We start from the raw sequence: 26,860 nt of genomic DNA, 5'->3' as shown, positions 1-26,860 counted from the left end.
TTTTTCAAAGTGTTTGTGCCATTTTCTACTCCTCCCAGCAGCGGATTGTTGGGAGGCACTCCTCCTGCATATCTTGCTGGGTAGCCAAGAGTACCAAATTCTGACTACTCTAACCAGGCTATTTCTGAGGATCACTTTCTGGGACAAAAACTAGGCTTACTTTACTACTTGCCATAAAATATCTGAGTCCCCAAACTCAAGGTTTTTCTCCTCTGAACCCACCACATGCATCCGCATCCATTTGAGTCCTCCATGTGTGCCCTATGGTACTTGGGGCGGGGGTGAGGTGAACCATGTAAGCACACTGAGGCTTAGGCTGCTTGCTGTGCAGCGAGGTGTTAAGTACTTTATCTGTGACCCAGGAGTCTTGTGTGTTCTGCCAGCATCCTTCAAGCAGTGACATGCTCATTTATTAGCCTGTAAGTAGGATAAAATCAAATCTCAGACCTAAGAATTTTTATGAGCATATATTAGTTATGCAAAATAATGAATTTCAGACAAGATCGGGCGTGTTCAGGGTGGTATGGCTGTAGACAAAATAATGAATTTCATTATGACATTTTATACATGTATATAGCATACTTTGATCATATTTGCCTTCCCATTACCTTCACTCTTTCCACTCCCTCCTTAATCCCCCTCCTTTGCCCTAGTAGTTCTTCTTCACTTTCATGACCTTTTTTTCCCTTTCTAGATTCCACATATGAGAAAGCATGCAATACTTGTCTTTCTGACTTATTTCACTTAATAGGATATCTCCATATCCATCCATTTTCCTGCAATTGACATAATTCTATTTTTCTTCAGTAGTTTCAGAGTTAAAGTTTCAGGTCTTACATTAAGATTTTTGATCTATTTTGAATTGGACTGGGTGAAAGGTAGGGATCTAGTTTTAGTTTTCTGCATATGGATATCCAGTTTTCCTAGCACCATTTGTGAAAGAGGCTGCCTTTTTGTCACCTTTGTCAAGAATCAGATGGCTTTAGCTATGTGGAATAATTTCTGGGTCTTCTATTCTTTTTGGCCCAACAATTTTGAGGATGAGATGCTAACAAAGACATGACTTTTGGAAGAATGAAGGTTCTCTAATGCAGGGTTTAGGGTTATGACAACAATCCTAAGATTCTGGCAGTGAATGCTGTGTAGTTTGGTAGTAAATGTCTTTGATTATCTTACCTGCTAAAGAGGCTGAGTGGGGGCTCTGAAACAAGCCATCTAAATGGTGCTTGAATAATTGTTACAGTGCTCAGGGTTGGAGAAGGAAAGATGTTATCTTGACAATGGGACAGTAAGACAGAAGGACCCTGTCAAAAGGCAATGTGAGTGTAGTTAATGAGCCAGGAATCCTCAGAGCTGGAGTTTTGACGAGGATCTTGAGTTTTGTGGGGAATAAAGATATTAGAAATTTGGTTGAACTGGTAGCAAGTGGTTCAGCAGAGTCCTAGGAGCCTCAGTTAAAGGTTAGAGGCCTTTTCCTAGTATCGTAGCACCACCTGCCTGACACAGCCACCAAGTGCAATGATAACAACAACAACATCCAAACAACAAAATGAAACCTAGTAGATGCTAATCTGCTACTAAGTGCTTACTCAAACTGAACTCTTGACCCAGGGAGACTGTGACTCTTCATCTTGATGGTCCCATCTTGGGTAAGTCAATAAGAATTTGACAACTAACCAGGGAAGGGTCCAGCAGTTGTCACTGGTCAAATGGAAATACTGTATACAAGAGCACAGCTGGGCTGGCCTTAGTGACATTTTGGCTCTCTGTGAAACAGTGGCTACTTCCCCTTTTGGGGAAAACTTTCTCTCCTCACTTCACCACGAGAAACAAAACTCTGGCTCAGCTGGCTGACAGGGTTTCCTCTAAATGCCTAAGCCTGGTTCACTGATGTAAAGTGAAAGTCAGTGATGGCCTTGACAACAACAACGGAAGACCAACTGCAGTAAGGCCAGTTAGCACAATGGCCAAAATGCCATTCTCTTAGGATTCTTCAGGCTTTTTTTTTTTTTTTTTTAACTAACTCTTGGGCCAATAGCCCAGCTGTCTTGGAAGACTACAGAGGGGCAGATGAAACGCACTGTTCTTTGGGTCATGAACGCTGGAAACAAACTGTAGCTCCAGTCAAACAGTCTGGATCACTTTTGTGATGTACATAGTAAGGGTGGATCAGTCTGATGAGACCAACTGGAATCAGATTGCTGATGAAGCTCATGTTGCTCAGATTGCCACAGCTGCTACCAGATCCACCATCACCCTGGACATAGCAGCACATTCACTATAAAGGCCTGGATGCAAGGTAAAGAGCTCTGTATTCCTGATGCAGAAGCTACCACTACCTGCCAGACTTGTGACTTCTGTCAAAAGTTGATTAGGAGGCTGGGTGCTGGTGACTCACGCCTGTAATCCTAGCTACTCAGGAGGCAGAGATCAGGAAGATTGCGGTTCCAAGCCAGCCTGGGCAAATGGTTCTCAAGACCCTATCTTGAAACTACCCATCACCAAAAGGGCTGGTGGAGTGGCTCAAGGTGAAGGCCCTGAGTTCAAATCCCAGTACCACCAAAAAACAAGTGCTAACAAAAGTTGGCTAGTTGTCTTATGGTGAAAGAGGTCACCTGGCACAGGGTATTGATTCTTCTGGCTTTTGGCAAATGACATTAGACTTTGATCTCTTATAGCTCAGTGGTTTTGATTATTTCTCAGATTATGGTTTTTGTGTTCTATGTCATAGTTTTGGCTTTCTGGACCATGATAACAGTGCACCTTTTTAGTGTGAAAGCTCATTCAACAAGGGACTGATAGTCAAAGAATTAGATGTTTCATTTCCTTATATTCTCAGACTGCTGGCATCATTGAGTGATGGAATAAACTTTTATTAAGTAATAGCTTTATTGGGATACAATTTACATACCATAAAACTTACCCTTTGGAAGTGTATGATGTGTTGGTTTTAGAATATTTGCAGAGTTGTACAGTCAACATACAATACGTAGTCTCTGTGACTGAGACTTAGCATGTTTTCAGCATTCATCCATGTTGTCTCATGTGTCATTACTCACTTTTTCCACAGCTGAATCATCTCTTCTTAGCTGTTTACTGGTTAATGATCAGGATGAATGGAACTGAGAATTACACAGACTTCTTCAGAAAATTTAGGATTCTGTTTAATCATTCCTGGCTATTATTCCCCAACAGCAACTCCAGTAGCCTGATAGTAGCTGGTTGTTACTATCTAGGGAGCAGTCCAGCCCCAAATGGGTCTGGAACGTTCATACTTAATTCTGGTTTAGCTTCATGGATTCTCTTGTTAGAATGACATGGTCCTACCAGACATGGTGGTGGGGGCAGGAGAATTGCAAGTTTGAGGTCAGCCTGAGCCATATAGCAAGACTAAAAAAAAAAAGAATGACACGGTCCTAGATCACGAGGACAATGAGCACCCTGACAATGAGCTCTTTCATGTAATACATTCCATCAGGTGTGCAGACATCCATCTGGGCCTCCCCTGTTGTCCCTGCAGGACTTGGGGGAAGGGGCAAAGGGAACTAATTTAAATGTCTCAAGCTCATGCTTGTTGCTATGTGGTGAGTGATAAAGTACTTTGTCTCTGACCTAAGAGACAAAGCTTCCATGAACAAGCTAATTTATTAGTTTATAAGTAAGGTAAAATTCAAACCCAGACCTGGCACATATGGGAATTCCATTTTTTCTGTGTCCTTGCCAACACATCATATAGCCAGTCTTATTAATCTTAAAAATCCTAATAGGTACCTCATCACAGTGTTAATTTGTTTTTCCCTAATGGCATTATTTCCACCTGTATGAATTTATTTCAATCTGGATTTGTTCAGATTGATATTTTTCAAATCTTTTGTTCATTTTTAAAAATCAGGTTGTTTGTTTTCTTATATTTTGGATCTAAGTCTTTGTCAGATAAGTGATTTGTAAATATCCTTGTCAGAGATTTGGATTTTCATTGTGTGTTTTTCATTGTTGTTTATTTTTTGGTGGCACTGGGGTTTGAATTTAGGGCCTCATGCTTGCTAGGCAGGTGCTCTACCACTTGAGCCTCTCCACCAGCCCTTTTTTGTGTTGGGTGTTTTCGAGATAGGGACTTGCAAACTGTTTGCAAGGGCTGACTTGGAACTGAGATCCTCCTGATCTCTGCCTTTTGAGTAGCTAGGATTGTAGGTGTGAGCCGCACAAGCCCCCAGCAAGGCAGCCATTTTTAAAAGATGTTTATCTGCACTGGGGTTTGAACTCAGGACCTCACATTTGCTAGCCAGGTGCTCTACCACTTGAGCCATGCTGCCAGCCTACCCCCCTGTTTAGTGTTGGGATATACTTCAATAATTATGAGGGCCTACATGAAAAAGCTATCAACTCTACTGAGAGAGATACTAAAAAACTTGACTGTGTATGGAGACAAGCTATTTTCCTCAATGGTAAAAACTGTTATTCTAAAACAACATTACCAGATTAATGTATAAATTTAGCAGAAAGGTCATCTAAATACCAATGATATTTTAATTTTTGTAAACTGTGTCTGATGTTGATTTGAGGAAAAACTGTAAATATAACCAAGAATATGTTGAAAAAGAAGGATAATGAGAGAACATCCTATGAGATGTTAAAAAGTATTGTAAAGCTCTAATAATTTTAATTGTGGTCCTGGACCTAGAATAGATCAATGGAACCAAATATATATACATTTGGCAGTAGTGGGGTTTTGAACTCATGGCCTTGTGCTTGCTAGGCAGGTACTCTACAACTTCAGCCATGCTTTGTTATTTCTCAAATAGGACATTGCATTTTTGTGGGGGCTCAGTTTCAGACCTCCTACCTACTTCCTCTCATGCAACTGGAATCACAGAAGTTTACCACTGTGCCTGATTTGTTGGTTGAGATGGGGTCTTGCTAACTTTTTTGCCTGGGCTGGCCTTGAACCTTGATCCTCCTGGTCTCCATTTCCTAAGTAGCTGTGTTTACAAGCATGAGCCACCACACCTAGCCTCAATATTAATACAAAATTTCTATATAATAAAAATGACTATTTTGTGAAGCCTAGTGATAGGGCTTCACAGGGCATAAAGATGAAAGAGATGTAGTATCCAGTCTAGAAGGAAGGTTGAGTAAAGAGCTCAATTTTTAATATGAAAAAAGAAGGCTCAGGGGCATTTGGACATAAAACTAAGGAACTATAAAAATACAAAGGAAAGAGGGAAAAAGTCTTGGTCGTGTTGCCAAGCTTTGAACATGAGATCTTGCTTGGGTCCCAGAGATTGTCACCTACCCTGGTTGTGCATTTGTGACTGAATTAGGCCAGTGTGGGAGCCTCAGAGGCTACTCTAGCACACTGTTAAATAATTTCATTAGATTTGCCTCAGAATTCCTGGCAGATGATCCCAGGAGTCCTCTTTTGTTAAGGAAGTCCATTCTGCTAGACTCCTCAATCTGAGCAGCCCTTTCCTTTTTCACTCCAGTACCCTCAGGGTCATTTAAGAAAACACATGCATGTCTTTGGGTCATTACTTTTATGACGATCATTCTCCCAAACCCTTTTGACTTCTAAAAGTCTTAATAGGCTCAATAGGTCTGCTTGAGCCAGTCTCCTGGAATGTGAGTATCTCCTTTCTTCAAGGCCAATGGAGCAGAATGGCTTTGTTCAGAGGGAATGGTCTGGCAGCCATGAGGCTAGGTGGGATGGAGTCACAGGAATCCTGAGAAGGCACAGTCACAGATAGTAGCCCCGATCTCCTGAGGAGTTAGCTCCTCATTCCCTGATGTTTCTCGGGGGTCTCCTGAGTACTGTCTGCATCACCACCACTTCAAGGGCTTGTCAAAGATTCCTAGGCCCCACTTCACATCTTTAGATCTAGGTCCTGAAAACATTTGATTCATGAGCTGCTCTGCATGCTAGGCCTTCTAACATGTTTCTAGGTCTGGAGTTGCTCAATCTGATAAATCCTGCCCTCTAAGCAATAATTCTGAACAGATTTTTAAAATGATGCTTCACAGGTTCTGAGGCCCAAAGCTCACTGGAAGACACCTAAGGCCTGGGCTATGTATTAGCTGTGGATTGTAACGGTCATATCCTCCTCAGTCTGCAGTCCTGTTTTCGTCCTCCTTCCTCCCTGTAGCCTACCATTACCAACCTAAATTCCTTTAGGTTTTATAAGCTGTAACTGATTATTTCCTAAAGCAAAAAACTAATATCCTGGAGTTAAATAGTCTACACACAGAGGCCCTTTCCATCCTTTCTTAAAAACTAGGTCCCTTGAAGCTGGGTGTGCTGGTATACACATAGAATCCTAGAGTGCAGGCCAGCTGGGGCAAGTTAGTGAGATCCTATCTCAAAACAAAACACAAAACAAAAGGGCTGGGGGCGTGGCTCAAGTGGTAGAGCATTTAGCAAGCCCGAGACCAGGATACCCTGGCTTTAATTTCCAGTACTGCATTAAAAAAAAGAGAGATAGAGAGAGAGAGAGAGAGAGAGAGAGGAGAGAGAGAATGGGCTTTAGGAGTTGCAAAATCAAGGGCAAGAGAAAGAAGTGTCAGTAATCTGACAGCAATCACTTAAATTATTCAGAGGAAGTTCAGTTATGGAATATTCATTGACTTTCTTAAGTACTGTTTAATCTACCATTCCATCTAGAACAGATATATGTAGTGTTCCTTCCTTACTAATTATCTCAAGTGCATTCATTCTGCCTTCTCACGTTAGTTCAGGAGTTATTTCTTCCAGCTTCCTTGATCCCCTATGTTGAGTTAAATGCTCTCTCTCTGGTCCCATGACACCCTTATTTATTTATTTTTTGACGGTACTGGGGTTTGAACTCAGGGCCTCACACTTGCTGGGCAGGTGCTCTACCACTTGAGCCACTCTGCCAGTCCTGTTTTTGTGATGGGTATTTTTGAGATAGGGTTTTGGGAACTATTTCCCTGGGCTGGCTTCCAACCACGATCTCCCAATCTCAGCCTCCCTAGTAGCTAGGATTGATTATAGGTGTGAGCCACCGGCACCCAGCTCCTGTGCTTACTTTTAACTCAATGTCTTATATTGAACATACCGTTTACAAGTCTGACTCACCCTTACCCTGTGAATTTCCTAACAGGAGGTCCAAGTTTACTTGTTTTTGCATTCTCTGTACCTTTTCTAGGTGTATAGATTTTGTGCGTGTAGATGTCATATAAATAATTTCAGAAGTAACAAAGTTGTAAGCTTTGGAGGATAAGGATGATATTTTATGCTTCTCATTTTTGTATTCTGAATACTTAAGTGTTCAGAAAAAATTTGTTAGTGTTACTATTTCTGTGCTCTGTTCCTCTCATTACCTATGCCCAACCTCACCCTCGCTCATCAAAACCTAGTAACTGAGCATTTCGTAAGTGCTCAACAGATGGATATTCAATGAGATTAATGCTGTTGATAACTGTGAGAAGGAAATAAGCAAATTCATTGATTATGCTTCTGTTTAGAAATGCTATTGCAGAGTTTAGCTGTTTAAATAAAAACTTTTGCTTCCTTTCCATACTTTTAGAGACTTGTCTTGGGGCCAGGCAGAATTAGATTTGAACTTGATTTTACAAATGCACTAGCTGTCTGACCTTGAGTATGGCCTTTCAAAATCTTAAATTAAATTGTGCATTCTGCAGGCTGAGGTGAGAGGATCTTGAGTTTGAGACCAGCCTGGGCCACATAGAGAGACCCTGTCTAATAAAAACAAAAAAACAAAACAAAACAAAAAACCGAGAGAGAGAGAGAGAGAGAGAGAGAGAGAGAGAGAGAGAGAGAGAGAGAGAGAGGTGTGACCGTTAATCCAGTACTTGGGAAGCTGAAGCAGTATAGTGAGTATGAGGTCAGCCTGGGCTGTTTAGGGAAACCTTGCTTAAAAATAAAATAAAACAAAATAAAATGAGATAACAATACTTATTCTGTAGGATCATTACAAGGATTGAATATGTGACTATAATTAGAAAAAATTTTTTGGTGTACTGGGGTTTGAACTCAAGGCTTTGCAGGTACTTGAGCCACTCCTCTGACTGAAGATGTGACTATATAAAAGGGTCCATAAGGTCTTACTGCTTGATTCTGTTCTTCCTCAAGAGGGTCATTTGGGTCACCTTTTCCCATATAGTCTTCAGTCTATTCAGTTGAGCCTAAGTACCTGTTCCCCAGGAGCTTTGAATCTATGTGCGTGTGTGAGACATGTAACATGAAGTATTTGGGAGTCTGTCTGGCTGCCTATGTCTGTACAACTGTCTACAAGAACCACAGGCTTTCAGCTGTCCTCACATTTGGACTGAGAAACTTCGGAAGCTTTAGTTAAACTTGCAGAAACAGGGCACATTCTCCTCTCCTCTTGCTGCTGCCACTTCCACCAGCCTGACCTCCTGGGTTAAATGACAGTGTAGTGAGAAATTCCTGGGACTAAGCTGGGGTGAGCAGCTTCCACTATTGACATTTACAGGCAAATACGAGGAGTGCGCCTCAGTATCATCCAGCTGGAAAGCTCACATGCTGCCATAGCTCAGTCACAAAAAAAATGAGGAACACACAATGCCACTTTGCCTCAGTGGGGCTGGATGAAGGGAAGGAGCAAGGGGCTCTTCTCCCCAATCTCTCCTATTGGGGATGGTGGTGGTGAGAGGGTAGAAATTTATAAGGCACAGAAAGTAGGCTTGGTGAGCAGCTCAACATCACATTCTGTTTGTGGTCGCTCTCATTCCAACGGAGGATCTGTGGTAATTTTTCTCCCAAAGAATGCCAAACCTCTGTGGTACCAATTTTCATCCCTCTAGGGAAATGCCAATTATCTCCGGAATCATTAGGAAAGCCTGGACATATTTTCCAAAACAAAGTTAATTTTAATGAATTTAAAATTTAAAAATGTATATCACAGAGTCTCATATTTTGCTTGAAGACTACCCCATTTCCAGCAAAGCCTGACTAGTTAGGCTGTTTCACATAAACCCCTTGCTGGGAAAATTAGAAAAACTGGGCAAATTATTATTTGTTATTTATTGTTATTTTTGTTATTCTATGGTGCTAAGGCCTCACAAGGGCTAGGTAGGCACTCTACCACTGGGTTATACCCTCAGCCCCATTTTTTAGAATGCCAAGTTAAAGGCATAGAAGAGCTATTGAAACAGTGAAAATTTGCTAGGTCAACATCAGAAAAGAGAAGCCCAGAAAGGTGAGCATGGTGTTTGGGGACATGTGGCCTTGAAGATAATTACTGATTCTAAAAACAAAAGCAGCACTGAGAAGAGCTTTCTGCAGTGTCCAGCCAGGACTAAGGAGGCAAAGATTAGAGGAAGCAGCCTGAGAAGAAGGGCCATGGTAGGGCTGGCAGAGTGGGACAGCATCTGTCTACACAGCGTGAGGCCCCGAGTTCAAACCCTAACGCCGCCAAAAAAAAAAAAGAAAGGCCATGGTAAGCACTCAATGGTTCCCATAGTTACCATGAAGGGCTTCACCCTAGGAATAAGGGTGAACTGCAGTAGACCAACCCTCACAAGGACTAAAGGTCAGCTTTGAATTTCTCAGGTACTTAGTAGATGAAGGTGTTCAGCTGTTAGCCTTTTTGTTTGGCAGAAACAAATGTAATCCTCTCTGGAGGGAGATAACATCACCTAGAAACTCGAATCATCTCTAGAGTTGACAATGTAGTTCTAAGATTTATATGGAAATGCAAAGGACCACAGAATAACCAGAGTAATATTAAAACAGGGAAAAGAGCATTTATACTCCTGAGTGCACTATTTATTAAGCTGCTACAGGAGGTTTATAGCAGAAGTAGATAGAAATAGATTAATGCAACAGGATCAAGTTCAGAGTTAAACTCAGACACATTTAGTCAACTGACTTTCAACCACACACCACACTGATTCATGAGAACGGAGAAGCCTATTTAACAAATTGTGCTCAAACAACTAGAAACTCTAGTAGATGGAATTTAACTCAAGATGGATCACAGACTTGCTATCAAAACGGTGATGCTCCAGTGAGAAGGTCTCCAAAAGGGAGGAGGCCTCTACCAGGTCCTTAGGTATCAAGTTTGTGACACTGTCAAAAAAAAAAAGAAAAGAATTTTAAGACACATGGAGGTAGAGACCAAGAAAGTTTATTAGTGAAGCAAAGCAAGGAAAGGCCAGTACATAACCCAGACATGGGTGTGAGCACATCTGATAACAGGTGTAATGAGTGCTCTAATATCAAGGATATTTATGGTGAAAAAGTGGGTTGAGTGTTTGGCTTAAATCTGCCTTGGGAAAAGTACTCCCGTTTGTTTTGGACACCTGGTATATTTAATCATTCTTGCTGTTATTCTTGTTTATCAATGGGGCCCAGAGATATCAAGCTTGGTCCATTTATTAAATTTGGGTCATTATGACATAGATGGCTGAGCATCCTTTTAAACAAAGGATAGGTTTTCCAGATGCTCTTTTCAAGACAAGGCATCCTTGAGATAAACATTTTCCCTTGCAAACACTTTTGTGATTAAAGGAGTTATTATTATTATTATTGGCAGTAGTCGGATTTGAATTCAGGGCCTTACACATGCTAGGCAGGTGCTCTACCATTTGAGCCGTGCTCCCATCCCTTCATAGGAATTGTTTTACCAAATGTTATTTTCCCCCTCAGGTGTCTTTTTATAAGGTATTTTTTTTTTTCTCTCAGTTTCCAGAGCGTACTAATTATTTGGGCAAGCAGGCAAGGTCAGAGGGAGAGAACTGCCTTTTTTTCTAAGCTATGTGTTATAACTTTATGAGGGAAAGTGAAGTTCAAAGCAAAGAAAGTAGTGCCTGTGTGCTTTTAATCAAGCTACTCATTAGTACATTTATCTCTGAATTCCTGACTGCTGTTTCCCATGCCTCATTTTCCCTGATCTATCCTGCCTCAGACCTAAGTGTTTAAATTTCTACATCCATAAATACCAGTAAAAAAATGTTTTATTTGGGAAAATGCTGGTAGACATGAAAAAAAATGCAAGTAAAAGGATTTCAGAGGGTGTCTCAGTGTTTGAGGAGGCAACTACTCCCCCTCCCCCAGTTTGTGCATTTTTGTGGTTCAGTTGTGTGTGGCACTGGGGTTTGAGCTCAGGACCTCACATTTGCTATGCAGGTGCCCTACCAGCCCTTGGTTGTGGTATTTTAAAATATGATCCTATTTTTTTGTAGTTCCACTTGACTTTTTTTTTGAACATATGCCTTTTAAAATTATTTAAAAATATTTAAGTAAATAAATGTTTATAAATAAAATGTTAAAGAGAGAGACTTTATTGTCCATCCAGACCTATGATGTAGAATGCCATGAATTTTCTTTACAGAGGAGTTCAGGAGAAAGATTAGAAAGTAAAACCCCAGATATATGAGCATGATAAAGCCCTAGCTATGTAAATATCTAGGCCATTTTCTTTGAGTTACTACGTTTAGTTTGGGGCTTCATAAATGCGCTGCTATCTTTCCAAAATGAGAGAAAAAAGGTGGAATGTTAGGGCATCACTATTTTCTGAGTTCTAATTGGTCTTACTGACTAATTTTTTTTTTAAATTGTGAATTAAATGAATATCATAAATATTCTGAAAAAAAAATTCTGGCACCTCAGTTAGATGTTTCCCTCAAGGTAATGTCATGAAACTGTCTTATCAATGAAATCAGGAATCTAGATTTAAGTCCCCTTTCTGCTACTTATTGATCCTGTGATGTTAGCCATAATATGGTCTCTGGCCCTCCCATTTCTTCTGTTTGCCCCAGAAGCTAAATTGTAACAAATAATGCCCAAAAAAGAAGTGTTGTGTGCCAAATCTCTCTCAATTGCAAATTCGCCCCTGTGTGTGACTCAGTCTCCTCTATTAAACTATAAAAACTTTAAAAGTACTAACTATATCTTTGCCTTAGAAATTTCCCACATAACCTATTATTGTTTTTCTCTGCTTTTAATTTGGCACCAAATAAGTGTTTCCAGAAGTGTATTGATTGGTATTGCCAGAATGTTTGTCATTAAATGTTTCCGTAATTCTGCTCCTTTTTAGAAATGACAGAAAGTTCTATATGCTCCAGGAAAATCCTATTTTCATTGCTAAATTTATAATTATGTTGGAGCTAAACAACAAAGTAAAAACAAAACAAGTGAAACTGTGGCATGGAAAGACAAAGACAGATGAGGGAGATATGAGCAAGAGTTTTGTGATCTTGATAAATACAGTGTGAGACAATCTGTTCAGTAATACCTAGACTAGAACTGCAGACCACCCTTGGAAATTTATTTTTATTTATTTATTTATTTATTTTTTTAAGTGGAAGTCAGTAGCTTTATTATAAGAGGAGTTTTAGCGGACATGGGGGAAGCTGATGTCAGATGTCAACGTTTTAAGGAGAGGGGAGAGGGAGGAGCTTCTATTACAAACAGGTGTACATCCTGTCTGTAGTGAAAACGTACTGGACGAATGAATAAACCACCTGGTACAAAAGATGAAAAGGGGTTTGGCTATGAGATACCTTTCTTTTATTCTTTAACAAAACGAATAGGACAAAAGGACAGCACAGTTCAGCACACAAGGGCGTGTAGTTCAAAAAATGGGCCGGAAACAACTGGAAAGCGTGCAAACCTTCCCGCTGGCTGTGACCGTGTCCTACGCGGCGGGACGCAGCTCTGGACAGAACGGTTCGGAACTCCGCAGATGTAGCCACTGACTCTGGAGTTGGCAAGGAATAGATGAGCCAGGTTGGGGACAATTACTCGAGGAGCAAGACAGCCCCGCCAGTACTCAGAGTCTACAAGAGCCACAGCGGCCCAAACATGAAGAAACACAACTCGCCTCTCCACCCTTGGAAATTTAAAATACACATTACTACAATGAAATGTTCTCAATATTTGATGTCAACCAATTGAAAAAAAAGCCCTTTATAAAGGAAATATTAGATTTATGATACTTACCTAACCAGTTCATGTTTTTAGAGTGGTATAATTTATATAATTTATATATTTATATTTGTAAATATACATTTATATTTCTATATTTTATATAATATATATTATGTATATTATTTATGTTACACCACTATGCTATTATGTTAATTTGTTAGCTGTAGTAGGGAGGAGGATCAGAAGAAAACAGTTTAGGCCTGAGTCCTGAAAAAGTATCAGGGAGGTAGGTATGGCATAGCCGAGAGATAAAACCTAAGAAATATGAACACGAGGAAGGTCATGTAGCACCAGGAGGGGAAAGTCACATAGCACTAGGGTAAAGTAGCCAATAAAATTAAATATTACCATATATGGATTAGACCTTGCCTTTTGCTTCTGTAACCTGCTTGCAAGGGTATATAAGGTGAGACCCCTGTGTTCTTGGGACTCAGCCTTTGGACACGGGTCTGCTGAGTCTGTGCTGGCCCAATAAAACGTTGCTTCCTGCTAATCTGCTTCAAGAGTCCATATCTCAGCTAGCAAACTCCCGCAACATTTCTTGGGGGCTTGTTATCCAGGATTGTGGAGATGGTGAGTTATCACCTCCCTTGTCACTGGGGTGTGTCCCTCTGGATCGCCAGGAGGAGATTCCACCAGGCACCAATGGACAGCTTGATCCAGACAGGGATTTACCCTCCTGACGAGTCAGGGTGAAGGCCTCGGATGCACAACGGAACTCAGTGAGGCGCAGGAACCAGCGAGGGGAAGGGAGCACTGCTCATCAGACTGGTAAGAACCTGGGTTCGAATTCAGACCTGCCCCAGGAGGCAGAAGGGGAGCTGATCACCTCCCAGTGGGACATACTAGTAACTGCCATTTTTGGGGTGAAACCATGTCTCTAAGGTTCAGGGAGCAGTATGGAAGTATGGTGCTATATGAGAATATATGAAAATGCAAGCTGAGACACAGCCCAGTTGCAAAGCAGTGAGGAGTTCCCTCTTGCTCTGTGTCTGTCTTCCTGTCTGGTAACCAGAGGAGATGGGTAGAAATCAGAGTAAAAACACTCCCTTGGAGTGTATGATTAATAACTTTAAAAAGGGATTTAATGGAGACTATGGAGTTAACTCCTAACAAGCTAAAGGTCGTTTGTGAAGTAGATAGGCCTGCTTCTGGTGTAGGATGCCCCCGGAAGGGTCACTAGATAAAACTGTGGTTAATGAAGCTTACAGAGTAATTGTGGAAAAAACAAAACAAAACAAAACAACCTGACACCCAGGACAATGGGAAAAGCCAAGAGGCTAAAATTGGTCTTCAAACACCAGACTTTGTTGTTTATTTAAGTTCAGGTAGCAATTCATTGGGCAGACTGAGGAGAAATCAGAGTCTTTCAGTCTTGATGGGTAGTTTTGGTGCCCCAGTTTGCACATCTTCACCCAAAATGGGCATCCTGAAGGAGGACTGAGGCTCAGCACTAACTGACCTCTTACAAAAATTAACACATGAAGGATGGACTTACACTGATACATAAGATCTGGTCAGACTTGAAAGAAAAGGAATGTTGCAGAAGGATTGTGAAGGTAGAGAAAGGGAAATGAAGAAATGGAAACAAAATTGGGATGAGGTCTTCATGGGTGAAGTGAAGAGAAAGAGAGAAAAAAAGAGGGCAGAGAAAAAGAAAAAAATACAATGTCATAAAATGTTTAGAGACAGAAAAGGATAAAAGGCTTAATACACTCCTTCAGTTGAGTTTTTATGTCTTAAAAATAAAAAGTAAATAAAAAACAATTTAGGATTATTAAAATATGCCAGAAATACTTGCTGGCACCTTTACTTTCAGGGAGCATAAACAGGGAGAACCTACCAAAAAGGGTAAAAAGAGCAACTTTGACTGTTGCTGGAAAAACAACAACAACAACAAAAAAACCCCCCAAACTGTTCCAAAAGGTTGGTGCAGTAGGCGTGGTCTGATATTGAGACAGTCATGAGATGCTTATGCTTCCCTTGCTAATGGCGGGTCTGATTATGCATCCATCTCATGGTGTGCTCACAGTGCGTGTGTGTGTATAAACATCTTCAAAATGGTTCTTAAACTGCTGCTATAAGGTTAATATGATACTCAAGGTAACAACAACATCAAAACACGGGGTATTTGTTTTGATCTGTGTTATAAACTGCTTAGTCTTTTTACGTTTAAATATGTAAACATCTTGAGGATGGTTCTTATAAAATAAATGTAAAAATTATTACTCTGTTCTACTGCTACTTTTAAAAAACAGGTTTTCAAACTTATTTCAATCAGGTCTCACTAGGATGCAGGCATTCAGGGGTTAACACTCTGGCGGGGGGTAGGGTGTGGGGGGGGTGGCACAGCCTGCAACAAAAATCTTGAAATTTGGGTAGTTAAAGAAATGACCTTCACATGTTTCATTCTGCCATAATTACAATCTGGAATTAAATTCTTTCTTATAATACAGGGGTCTATTAACAACTCGGCTTTCTATAAATTGTTTTTATACAAAAAAATAATTTTAAGGTTGCTTTCTGTTTTTTTTCCCATACAACTATAAGGTTCTAAGTTAAAAGGTTTATAAGTTAATTTCAACAAGTAACATGATATTGAAGATATGATTTAATAAAATAAAAGAATAAAAAATACTTTTGGATAAAAAAAAAAGGGGGGATAAAGACAAGTTCCCCCAGGGGATATAAAATAAGTTGTCATAAAGATACAGAATAAGTTGTCATAAAAGATGGAGCTTATAGATGCTTATGTAAGTGATTAAATTAACTACAATCTAAGAGTTATATTAGAGGTTTTTTAAGTTCAAAATTTAATGTACTGATATTAAACTAAAAACTTAATTCTCTAAGCTCATAACAACAAGGCTATCTTTTTTTTTTTTTTTTTTTTTTAGATGTATTACCAGTTCGTAAGTCAGTTTTCTCAAGTTTGATTGGTGTGGACATTCCCCAGGCTTCCACACTCCTGAATGAATTGATTAAAGCCTGGGAGGCTATCTTTAAAATATTGTACTGTTCTTGATAACATTTACAAAAAATTGTCTTAAAATGGTTTTGTTTTGTCAAGATAACTGTCAGGGAATTTTTGGTGCAACAGGTTAATCCACAAATTTGGCAAGACAACAAGTTTATTAAAACACAGAAAAACAAGAAGCAGCTGAGCACAAGGAGTGCTGCTGCCCTGATGTGAGAGTTAAAACAAATTTACTTATGTAAAGCCAAAGTGCACCCTCCAGATAGGATTAAAAAAAAAAAAAAGACTCAAAAAACCCACTACACTGAAAGTCAAGACCTTCAGGTTTTATTGGACTCAACAGAGTGGAGGTGTTAGTCCTACTCCTTCCACATGTTGGCTAGAGGGAATTTTTGCCCTGGGATGGCCAGATTGGGCCTGTTATTTTAGGGGGCTCAATGACTACAGGTTGGTGGGATCCTGCTGTTTGTCATGAGCCATCTCTTATGTCAACAATCTGAGCTGTGATCCCTTATCAACATCTGAGCCATGATTCTTGGCCACTGTTTCCTAACTCCACACTTAGTTCCCATAAATATTTACCTGTGTTCTCTGGTGATTTTTGTCAGGGTTTTAACAATTAATGTAACTGAGTCATGTTCATTGAAGAGTTGGTTTATGTTGGAGGTAACAATGAAGACAGCCATGTTGGGATTAGACCCCCTCCCCCTTGCAGATGACCTATCTTTATCTCCCTGGATAGATGCAAAGGACAGTTGGGCAGACAGTAAGCTAACTACAACTTATCTTTCTTGGTTGCCCAGCAACAATATCCCTTAGTGACCTTCCTGATACTTTTCTACTAGCCCCATATATCTAGTCCAAGCCTGTGTATGGCAATGGGCTCTAGCTCTCTTGCTGGGGTCCCCCCCACACACAGGGCTTCTGCCTAAACAATAAACCCTGTTCTGGTGTTTGAGCCGTCTCTCTGCCTCTTCCATACCTCTTATTTTCTAACCGTTTATAAAAAACTTTCTAGATGACCTCATGGTTGAACAACTGTTGTCTTGGGTGTTTCTAATACAGTTGGTACCCTATATGTGTCTGTGATTGGGTATTTGGGATCACTGACACTGTTCCTCCCCAAATGAAAAAAATCTAAGGTTTTACTTCAAAAACAACTAAACAAATATGTATATATAACCTCTATAGAGCTGTGATGCTGTTGCTGGTTCCTGTATATTAAATATATTTATGTTTTTCAAGTATATCAAGCCTTCTAAAATACAAAATTTAGATAAGCACAGTAACAAAAAGTTAGTGTTACTGATATACTGTTCTGTTAGTTGCTAAATTGTCCATCAGAATTTTAACCATGACTCTTAAGTTTTTGTCATTACAGTTCTGATCCTTCTGGGGCATTTATAATCAAGTCCATAAAAAATGACTCTAATATCTACTTATGTGTCACCTAGGTTAGCTTTTTAGACATCTGCTTTTGTTAGATTTTGTTTTATATTGTCCTTGTCTAGAAGCCCACTGCCTAAGAGCCACTACTTCTAAGCCTCTTTATTGCTTAAATTTGGCCAAAAGGGTCTAGTTGGCACTGATTCCCACCTGATCTGCTCATTATTCCCTCCTGATGTGGGACCAAGACCAACCAAACAAACAAAATCCAGGAAGAAGCAAATCCTGACTATGACCAATCAAGAAAGATCTTCAGTCTAAGGCCTTACTACCCTGAACCCGCCCTATCTCGTTTGGTCTCGAAAGCTAAGCAGGGTCGGGCCTGGTTAGCACTTGGATGGAAGACAGATCTTCAAAAGAGACTGCTCAGAGACAAGCAGTTTGGAGACAAGGGGAGAATGCCATCAAAGTTCAAATGGAGTCACTGGTGCCAGACCTCTCAAAAATAACCAAGGCCGAGAGAATCAAAGAAATGGTTCTTATGCATGTGTGGCTATCTGGCTTTAAAGCCCTTCCAGACACAAACTTATATTTTTAGACAGGGTCTTCTACTTAAATAGAGATAAAATAACTATCTTTACTGGCTGTAAACGTGTCCTTTGATACTTAAAAATGGTGGTTTTAACTTTTTTTTAACAATGAGTTGTCTTGGACATATACACTGACAGTACAGTGTTGCCAAGGTAATTCTACTCAGTTAAAAAAAAATACTGTCCAGATAAAAAAATAAAATAAAATATCCAACCATTAAAATCCCATTAGAGGGGCCCTTTTGTTGTTATCTTGTCTACTCCCGCCATAGTTAAAGTAGCAGAGATTGCTCCTTGGATCCACCACAGTTGAGTCAAGCCAGTTTCTCTCGAGTGGGAGTGCATCCCTGATCTGGCTTCACCTTGCAGGATCACCTTCCAGAACCTGAGCACTCTCACTCAGCAGGATTCCACTTCCCAGGAAAAACAGGGGACCAGAACAATGGAACAACAGCCCTGCTCTAGTCACCACCAGAAGCTGACTAGTCTACACAGGGCAGAAGCTTGAGGAGTCAACTCTCCAACAGGACAAACGGGTGTTTTTCACTCCAGTTATCTCACTGTCATACATTGTCACCCCTTGTCTATATCTGCTGCTATAGTTCTCACCCTAGTCTTCACCATAGGCTTGGCAGAAACTGCCCTGCTGACCTGGTCTCACGGTGAAAGGTTTTTATTTGTTCTCTTCTATCTCTTTTGAGCAGGATGCATAATTACTATTTATTGTTACTGATCTGGTTTAACAAAGGACAAAATACACAATCTTCCTCTACAAGGGAAAGCTGCCCCTAACTACACCCGTGGCACCTGTAACCCTGTAAATTTCACTGTACTTAAGACATCTGATTAAACACAGAAAAAAGTAATTAATATAAAAATAGATAAAAGGGTCTTGACTCTGAGAGTCTGATACACCTCAAATTAGTAACTGTTACCCATGAGAGTTCCTCTCACTGGCTGAGTCTATTGCCCAGGCACTAAATGTCACTTCATGCTATTTGTTGGGGGGGACCAACATTGGAGACCACTGGGCTTGAGAAAAAGATGACAAATGGCCTTACATGTAATGATGTTATAAAAATACAAACCCCTAAATTAAGATGGTGCTCTTTGACCCTAAGTGGGTCCGAGCATCAAAGGGGGGAATAATGTAGCAGGGAGGAGGATCAAAAGAAAACATTCTAGGACCGAGTCCTGAAAAAGTAGCAGGGAGGTAGGGATGGCATAGCAGAGAGATAAAACCTGAGAAATCTGAACATGAGGAAGGTCACGTAGCACCAGGGAGGGGAAAGTCACATAGCACTAGGGTAAAGTAGCCAATAAAATTAAATATAACCATATATGGATTAGACCTTGCTTTTTGCTTCTGTAACCTGCTCGCAAGGGTATATAAGGTGAGACCCCTGTGTTCTCGGGACTCAGCCGTTGGACATGAATTTGCTGAGTCTGTGCTGGCACAATAAATGTTGCTTCCTGCTAATTGCCTCAAGAGTCCTGTATCTCAGCTAGCAAACTCCCACAACAATGCTATGTTAACGTATAACATATTCTATGTTATTACATTTAATATTTTATTGAGAACTTCCTTTTTTTTGTGGCACTGGGGTTGGAACTCAAGCCTCACACTAGCTAGGCAGGCGCTCTACCACTTGAGCCACTCCGCCAGCCCTTGAATACTTCCTTTTGAACAACCTGCTCTTTTCTTGTCATAAACGCCCCTGTGAAATAGGTACTATAATTTTCTTTATTACAAATAGGAACATGGGCTTAAAAAAGGTCAAATAATTAGAAATCATATTTTGGTGTGATCTGAACAGTTATTAGATATTATGCCTCATTTAAATATGAAACTTTTTTTTTTCATAGTGGCTGCATCATATACTGGTTCATTTTCTGAAGCTATCTTTTTTTCTGTTACTATTTTAGCCATATCGTCTATCTATCTCTATGTCATAAATAAATCTTGAAGGCACAGATTAAGGCTTTCTTTAACTTGTTGATGAAAGTGTTCATCAACCTGGCTTTGCTCAGGTTCATTTTGGTCATTTTGTCAACAGCTATGCAGGCAATTAAGAATTTTTAAAATTTTTCTTCTCAAGTGGCACTCATTTCTCCTTTGTATCCCGACTGTTACCATGAGCATCTTTGTCAGATATGAACCTGGAATCAAGATACATCCTATGGAAGGGAGGATGTTCTTACCTAACTGTTCACCAGCCATATGCATAAAGGAAATACAAAGAGACCTGTTGAAACTAGGAATAGGGGGAGGGGAGATAAAGGAGAATGATGGGGGGGTGAATTTGACTATGAGATATTATAAGAACTTTTGTGAATGTCACAATGTACCCCAGCACAACAATAATATGATAATCTAAACAAGAAAAATAAATAAGGGCATATGAGTTAATTGGTATGACTAGTTTTAGTTCACTTACGCCCTTTTCGCTTTCATTTTTATCCAAGTGTTCATAAACAATTGTTTAATTTTAGAATATTATGTGGAATGTGAGTCACTAACTGGGCCATTGTTTCTGAAAGTCATTTTTCTTAATGTAAAAATATGGGCCATTTTGCTGGGTTCCAGTGGCTCACATCTATAATCCTAGCTATTTGGAGGCTGAGATTGGTAAGATCAAGGTTCAAAGCCAGCCTGGGCAAATAGTTCCAGAGACCCCCATCTCCCTAATAACCAGAACAAAATGGACTGGAGGTGTGGCTCAAACAGTACAGCACCTCACCTGCTTTGCAAGTGCAAAATCCTGAGTTCAACCCCAATTGCGCGTACACACACACACACACACACACACACACACACACACACACACACATGCCCTCTTTCTTTTTCTCTTTAGATTCTTTATCTCTTTGATTTCCTGGAGATTACTGGCAGCAAATCCACAATTTCACTGGTAGTATCTTTAAGATACTTGGATGAAATTCTAAACTGCAAAAATTGGGTGGGCTTCTTTGAAAGGAACAAGGACTCTCTTCCCACCACCTTCTTTTCCAAATTGTATTTCAGTTCTGGTTTAATGGAATTCAACTTATTCCAGTTTAAGACTTTTCTTGGGGGGGTTACTGGAGTTTGAACTCAGGATCTCTCACTTGCAAGGCAGGGGCTCTACCACTTGAGCCACACTCTTAGCTTTGTTTGTTTGTTTGTTTGTTTGCTTTAGTTATTTCTTGGATAGGGTCCCACATTTTTGCCTTGGGTCCAGCCTCAGGTTGTACAGCTGGGGTCACAGGTATACACCACCATGTCTCACTTATTGGCTGGGATGGGGGGGGGTGTCTCATGAACTTTTTGCCCAGGTGTCCTCGAACCATGATTGTCCTGATCTCTACCTTCTGAGTAGCTCTTGAGCAGCTGGGATTACAGGCATGAGTCACCATACCCGGTTTAAGATTACTCTTGATGGAAGCTTCTTACCTGGCGGCTTTTGTTATTCTTCCACACACATAAAATCATCTTTTGGTTTATTATCTCTAGCTTCATCTAAGTATTTTTTCCTTAGGTTCCTGATTTTCTAAAATACAGTGTTACATTACATAACTCTTCTAAACAAAAGTATTTTTAAATAGCCTTAGTCTTCTTGAGGAATCTTCCTTTTTTTCTTTCCCAAGGTCTCTTTCACCCATATAACCCCAGTAGGAAATAGTCGTTTTCTTCTCTGAACTTTTATGCTGCTTTAGTATTAGAGTTATCTGTATTTACTGTCTGTTTACTAGAGTCTAAGCCCCTAGGGGACAAAAGCCAGTCAGACACATTGTGTTTATTCCATTTAGTTTGGTGAGTTGCACATAGGAAATGCTCAGTAAATGTCTCTTGAGTGAAAGGATGAATGGTCAAATAAATGGATTGAATTCTATATAGTGATGTATTGGAGCCTGTTTTTATTGACTTTTGAATACTGATGGCTGAATTTTCAAGAATTTTGCCAGTAGACTTAATAGTTTGAAAACTGACTATAGTGGAAATAATTACACCACCGTTTTGTTGCACAAGAGATCCAGTTATTATTATCCATGTATCCGCGGAGATCCAGTTATTAAATGTTCATGATTATCAAACATATTCCAGCGTACCATTCTAACACTAGAAAGTTGTGTATACCTTTGTGTTAAACTTAAGGGCTGGGGATGCCTAGCATTCACAAAGCCCTGGGTTCAATCCCCAGCACTGAAAAAAAATTAAACCTAATATTTAAAGTCCAAAAAGGCATTGTAATCCATCTCTTCTAAATCAAACATTTTATGGATAAAGAAATTGAGGCAGTTTGCTTGTGTCCTGCATGCAGCTTTGCCCTGCAAAGCTGGGCCACATTTTGACTCTTCAGTCTTCTCGTTATTTCTTCTTTTCATGCCCACGCATTGACTTCATTTTATGTTGTTTTACCCTTGCTCTGTTCAAAGAAGGCTAAAAGTATCATTCCAGCCATAGCAATCACTAAGGGGTGTCAGTGAACACAACATAGTTCTCTCAAGACTTTTTTCTCTTTGCAGACTGACAACTGAAAAAGCAGATCCTGTTCCTAGTGTTAGAGGCTAAGAAAAAAAATTTTTGCCTTTAATGTTTCTTTATTAGTTTTTGAAAACACATTTTCATTGATTTTTTGAGTAAATGGAGATCGTAGTTCATAAAAATGTACTTATTACATGAAGCTTTGGAATAGGTTTGTAACTTTTATTGTGTGCCTGCAAGAACGATTGTGAATGTCAGGCAGAGACAGTTTTGTCCTTTCCAAGGTGCGTGGCTGTCCAGGAATAGTTTCCTCAAGGATCTGCCTGATTCCTAAAATCTCACCATTCATTAATTATCTGGGATTGAGCTTCGTAAATGCGCAAAATAACATTACAGCCTTAGAGGAATAAAAGCAGGACACATATAGTTTAATTTTGAAGGAATTAAGGCCATTGAGAGAGACCTGAGAGAAGTATGAAAATTTCCAGAAGGATAGGTGGGACAGATAGGTAGGACGAGCCTATTTCTGGTGAATTTTTACAACAGGGGGATAGAATGAGAATGTTGGTCCTAATCAGTGGGTTTAATTGGAGACTTCAGGTAGATCTGAAGAATATGGTTAACTTCTGAGAGCAAAACTGGCAAGAAACAACATAAGCTTATCAGACCTTGCTTGGATTATTATCTTTATAAAATTTGTAGGCAAACTAGAATACTTTTAAACGATTAGACAGGGACTGGAAATCAACCACCAATAAGTCTACTGAATCTTTTATAAGTGCCAGGTACTCTTCTTGATGTTGGGACACAATAGTGAACAATAGGACAAAAAATGCTGCCCTTGGGTTAGGTGCTGGTGGCTCATGCCTGTAACCCTAGCTACTCAGGAGGCAGAGATCAGGAGGATCGCAGTTCCAAGCCAGCCCAGGCAAATAGTTTGTGAGACCCTCTCTCAAAAAAACCATCACAAAAAGGGATGGCAGAGTGGCTCAAGGTGAAGGTCCTGAGTTCAAACTCTAGTACTGCAAAAAAAAAAAAAAGCTGCTCTTTTAGAACTTACAATTTTGGAAGGCTAGACAGACAATAACTACTGAAAATTTTAGAAAGTGAAGAGTGCTTTTGATGGGAAGAAAAATGGAATGGGCAAAGGGAATCATGTCAGGACTATCTGAAAAAGCTGAAGGGTGTCAGCTTACAGAAAGAGATCAAATGATGGCACTAGGGAGACTTGCCTCACACTATTTGAAAACCCATCAGGTAGAAAAAGATGGAGACTTACTCCATGTGGTCCCAGGACCACAAATAAAATAAATAATAAAAAAAAGATCTTTAATATCTATTCCAACCTTGTGATTTTCTAGTTCTGCAATGTTTGTGGTTGTTATTTGGTTATTTTGAACTTCAAAGATGCTGTTTCAGGGGTTGGAGATTTAGCTCAGTGGAAGAGCGCTTGCCTGGCAAGTGTAAGGCCCTGAGTTCGGTCCCCAGCACCGGAAAAAAAAAAAAAAAACAAAGATGCTGTTTCTGTATAGACTGAAGAATTGGAGACATGAAGCAGAATGTGAGGAACAGGCCACCCTGCCAGCTGTATTACTTCTGTTATACCAGCTCATCACCTCTGCTTTTACCACCTATTCTCTAAAGTATAGATATTAGGTCTGCCATTGTTGTACATATCAACAAAATGGGATGCTACTTGCTAAATACTAAATACTGTGCCTAGTACAGTTCACTGTGTTCAGTAAAAGTGGCTATCGGCTAGGAGTGTGGTGCAAGTGGTAGAGTAACAGCCTAGCAAGCACCATGCCCTGAGTTCAAGCCCCAGTACTGCCAAAAGAAAATGGCTATCTAAATCATGATAGGCTAGGTTATACTGTGGTGGCAAACTGTGTCCAAATCTCAATGACACATACCGGCAATGGTTTACTTCTCATTCACTCCACCTGCTCATTACAGGCTGGTTACAGCTGCGTTTCACATTGTCTTTACTCCAGGATTCAGGCCTTCTGTCTGAAACATTGCCTGTCTTGTGGAAGAAGAAAAGAAGAAGGCTTTTCACTGGCTTGGAAAGCTTCTGCCCACAAATCATATGTTACCAATTTCACTGAACAAAGATAATCACGTGATGTGGTGGTTTTCGGTATGTGTCCACATATATATATTTTTTAATACTCTTCTCTTCAGAAAGTGGAACCTAATCCTTCTCTCCTTGAATTAAACTGGGCTTAGTCACTTGTTCTAACTAATAGAATATGGCACAAGTGATGATATTTGACTTCCAAGGCAGGGTCATGAAAGGAATTTGTTAGCACATTGTTCTCTTTTGTATAACTCCCTCTAGTAGAAGCCAACTGCCATGGCATGAGGCATACCAAACGGCCCTGTGATTAGAACCATGGGGGAGGAACCTTAGCCCTTCATCAATAGCTAGTCGAGAACGGAGACGTACCATCGGCCGTGTGAGTGAGCCCTTCTGGTGGAGGACTGTCCTCCTCTAGTTTAGCCTTCAGATGACCGCAGTCCGAGCTTGAAACCTCAGGAGAGAACCTGAACCAGAACCACCTGGCCAAACCATTCTGAGGTTCTTGACCCATAAAAGCTGTGAGATCATAGCTATTCACTGATTTTTAACTGCTGAGTTTTGGAGTAATATTTTATGTGACCATAGGTGACAGATCATGTGGCTACTCCTGCATTCAACAAGGCATTCTCTACCCTCCTCCTGCAGGGAGGAGTGTAACAGGGAGAGAAAGCAGACCATTTACTGAGTAGTGATATCTACCACAATACCTGAAATATTTAACTCTTATTCTCTACCCATTTTCATTAGACACGTGTCTGGGGCAGGAATTTTAATATTTCCATATGTGCCTGTAACATACTTTGATCAAATTCACCCCTTCTGTTAAGGAAAATCTTTTGAAAAGCAGGTCTTATTTTTTTTATTGTTGTGCTGGGGGTACATTGTGGTATTTACAAAAGTTCTTACAGTATATCAAATATATCACACTTGAATTCACCCCCTCCACCATTCTCCTTTATTCCTTCCTCCCCCCATTCCTGGATTAGTTTCAACAGGTCTTGTTTTACTTACATGTGTACACAGTATTTGCACCATATTCATCCTCCTACAGCAGGTCTTATTTTTTTATGTAGACAAATTCATGAAAATTTTTCCTTATTGAAGGAGTTAGATGTAGTTTAATTTCTTTTTTAAAATTTTATGGTTAGCACTTTTCAATCTTAAAAAGTCTTTGGCCATATCTATCAAGATTGAAAAGATTTTCTCCTATGCTTTTGTCTTCAGCAAAATGTAACTCTCACTTTAGATGAACACTAACATTTAATGTGAGCCTACAATGTAGCTGGTCCTTTCACATACTTAATTGGATCTGTAATAAGATTGCAATCTTCTTTCTGTACTAATTGAATGTATTGATAATATTCTTAAATCTCTGTAGTGTATGCAAGACATATACATTATATTGCAACTGATTATGTTGTCATAGAATTTACATCTTTATCTAAACAATGGACCTCATGTTGATTGCATTTGTGGTTGATATGTAGGAGACCAAAAACCCTAGAGAAGTTGCACAGGGAGATACACAGAGAAGTTAGGAAGATAGACAGATATCTTTTAAAACCTTAAGCTATGTAATTACAAGTAGGATCTAGTGAGAAGGACAGTAAAAAGAATCCTAGCCCTTGTATAAAGGGCCACCTGGGATAGTAAACCTCATGTATTCTCAGTATGACAGGTGGAAAAACTTGCTATAGACTTTGGTTCTAGCACAAAGACTGTATTATACAGACAAAGCTGAGGTGTCCACTGGATAGGTTATGTAGAAATACCCCACTCTCTCATTTCCCTTACTAATTAATATTTGACTGATCTCAAGTCTGGATCTGAAAACATAAAGTAGGATGAAAGATTCAGACCAGCAGTATCTCCTTCTCCATTCTGCACTGGAATTATGTACAATTAGAAGTCAGAGAGAAAAGTGAAAAAGGAGGAATCAATCCAATACTCATAACCTCATCTTTGCAGCAGATTACATTCACTGCCCTCCAACTCTACTACCAGGTCATACAGAGAGGAGCTCCTGACACTCTGCTCCACCTTTTTCTCTCCTTTTCACTATTAAACACTGGGTCCTTTATCCTCATACTCTGGATTTCTCACTAATATCTTTTTCCCTTCTCTTGCCTCAGATTGAGCATTCAGAGAGACCTCTTGGAACGAAGCGCTGCTAGTTTTCAGAGATTATAAACCCTCATTCAACTCCAAATGTGGTCTTGCCTACTGCCTCTTCAGGATTTTCTAAATGGAAATTTATATTGTTTTCCTGGCTACAAAAGAAAGAAAAGCTCACAAAAATGAAACAATATACACAAATAAGAAATGAATGTCTACCAGAATTTGATTATGTGCATACAAATACATGCATTGTGTTTTTTCTTCTTTTTACAAAATTGTCATCATATGATACATTCTAGTCTATAATTTT

The 26,860-nt window shown here is 39.8% G+C and overlaps 1 protein-coding gene and 1 long non-coding RNA gene across 3 annotated transcripts in view; one reads left to right on the top strand and one right to left on the bottom strand.

Annotated features, from left to right (window-relative positions):
- Asip (agouti signaling protein) overlaps nt 1-26,860 on the bottom strand; it is a 117,055-nt gene that overhangs the window by 40,105 nt on the left and 50,090 nt on the right. Inside the window, exon 2 of one of the 2 annotated variants that reach the window (XM_074074581.1) lies at nt 24,263-24,375. The exons of the other annotated variant lie outside the window; for it this stretch is intronic. The gene's annotated coding sequence lies outside the window, so the exon portion shown is untranslated. The remainder of the gene's footprint in view (nt 1-24,262; nt 24,376-26,860) is intronic. 2 annotated transcript variants of the gene reach the window in all.
- LOC141423396 (uncharacterized) lies at nt 1,540-26,860 on the top strand. Its single transcript, XR_012448215.1, has 3 exons — nt 1,540-1,649; nt 24,344-24,489; nt 26,565-26,860. It is a non-coding gene; the product is annotated as an uncharacterized lncRNA (long non-coding RNA).

This window comes from Castor canadensis, chromosome 5, assembly GCF_047511655.1.
Source record: "Castor canadensis chromosome 5, mCasCan1.hap1v2, whole genome shotgun sequence".
NCBI lineage: Eukaryota > Metazoa > Chordata > Mammalia > Rodentia > Castoridae > Castor > Castor canadensis.
Note: the sequence above shows the minus strand (reverse complement) of the source record. Positions and strands in the feature narration are given on the sequence as shown.